Consider the following 2,091-nt stretch of genomic DNA (forward strand, 5'->3'; position numbering starts at 1 on the left):
AATACGCCATGCCCCCAAAACTGACTGCCTGCCAACTGCACTGTACAGAAGCCATTGGAAGACGAATGAGCAAACGATGGTGTATGTTACACTCGGTAAAACAACAAACCGTCGATGGCAATATGTGACTACACACATGCACACGCACATGCATGTGCACGCGCAATGCACACACATGCACATGCACACGCACATGCACACACACACAGAACCTTTTGGAGAAACTGCAGCTGTTTTTTGCTCACTCATCATAGATACAAATCTTTGGGGTGCGTATTCTCTACAGAAAATGGGAGGTTACGTGTGACTGTTTCATTTCCCCAAAGTCTGCTGTGACCCCAACCAAGACCATCTCCCACCTGATGAAATTACCTTCTCTGAATCTATCAAAAATATCGGATTCTGATGAAACATTTCAATAAATTGTGAAAAAAAGGAAAAAAAAGGAGTTCGTAAATTGCAAAAGAAAACGCTTTCCGGGATTCTTAGACTTCGGAGAGTTTCTGTGTATTCCCATCGCTGTCCCCTCGCTCTGCTGCTGCCGCCGTCCGCGTTCTGGGCTTTTCCTCGCTGCCTGGTCAGCTCACTCCGCCTCGCTCCGCGGGACCGCGTCGCGTCGGGTCCGTCCCCGGCCCCTTTTCCCGTGGGATGCTGAGCCCCGCCTTGATTTGGGTCGTGATGCCGGTGACGGAAGGACCAGAGCATCCGCTGCCACGCGTTTACTGCCACTCGCGTGCACCTGTCATCTGACCGCAGCTGGGAGCGATCGTGTCCGTTACGGCCACCGCACAGGACACGCACCACACGCACGGGACCTAGGCTGCTTGTCCACATCTGCTTAACTCGTACGAGCAAAGATTCAAACCCCGAAGTGTTTAACCCAATTGAACATGGCGTGCCGAGCGAGGAGAGCTGACCCCCGGAAGCAGCGATGTGCGTTCGGGATGAGCACGATGCTATTTTATTATAAATCAAGTAAATTTTTCCAAGAGGAGTCACAGTAACCCGATGTACTTAAAAAGGAAACGTGTATTTTAAAAGAAACTTTAGCTTGTAATTTAAAGAAAGGTCGCTTCCCTCCGAGTGACTGGGGGTTTAATCTCCCGTCCTGCTTCGGGGTTGGCTCCTACATCTATCTCAGAATGCGCTGGCGCGAATATAAAACCGGATGAGTCCGTGCCGACTTCTCGTCTTCATCTTCACAGGTGCTACCGGCGACGCACATGTTCCCCCTAACCGTGAATTTAACTTCACAGAACACGGCATTTCAGGGTGCTTTCCAGTCATGAGGATGAGATCGCGACGGGCATTCTTTAGCTGACGATATATTTGTCTAGAAATGAAGTTGCATGTGGTTCACCAATCACTTGCTTCATTTAGCATTCGTCTTTCATGGGTGATTTTTGAAAATTGCAACATAGATTTTAATAGCAGATGCGATTCGAATAAAATATAATAACATGGGTGTCCTTTGTTGCTTTGCTAAATTATGAATTGGACCAATTTTTTTTTCTGTTTTAGGGTTTCCATTTCTACATCTACAATGCCTGTTACATAAATGACGAATCAATGTTTGTTGAATGAATCATTGTCTTGAATAGGCCAACATCTTATTGTTTGCAATATGAAATTTTTATGTATGTCACAGCATCATAAAGCTTCAGAGCTTTAGAGAACATTAGATGCCGTCTGCTTCAGTATTGGTAATACATATCTCATCTCAAATGCCAACCGAGAAATTACGGGAAGGTCTGAGTTAGAAAGAATCGTTAGTTCAAACCCAGCTTCATCAAAGAAGGGGTTACGATTGATTAGTCGTGTCTGTCGTGGACACAGGTATGGAAGCATCAGCATGTGTGGTAGGCAAGTCCCTAACTACCATGACGGTGGCTTTGTATGCTACGTACATTTTGCAGTCTGTTGTCTGTATTTTTAAGAAGAGTACATCTTTGTTCTCGAGGCCAGATTTGAAAATGGAGCAACTAGACAGCAAGAGTATTTTCAAATATTTTGGTCATTCTCAGAAATGGTCTTATGAGACATCTCGTTCTCAAAATCCAGCCAACGGTCGCATTCTTTATCTGTCTGACT

The 2,091-nt window shown here is 45.6% G+C and overlaps 1 protein-coding gene across 1 annotated transcript in view; it reads left to right on the top strand.

Moving 5' to 3' along the window:
* Positions 1 to 2,091, top strand: part of LOC105306913 (CUB and sushi domain-containing protein 1-like) — a 185,200-nt gene that overhangs the window by 146,805 nt on the left and 36,304 nt on the right. The window lies entirely within an intron of this gene.

This window comes from Pteropus vampyrus, unplaced genomic scaffold (genome assembly GCF_000151845.1).
Source record: "Pteropus vampyrus isolate Shadow unplaced genomic scaffold, Pvam_2.0 Scaffold464, whole genome shotgun sequence".
Taxonomy (NCBI): Eukaryota; Metazoa; Chordata; class Mammalia; order Chiroptera; family Pteropodidae; genus Pteropus; species Pteropus vampyrus.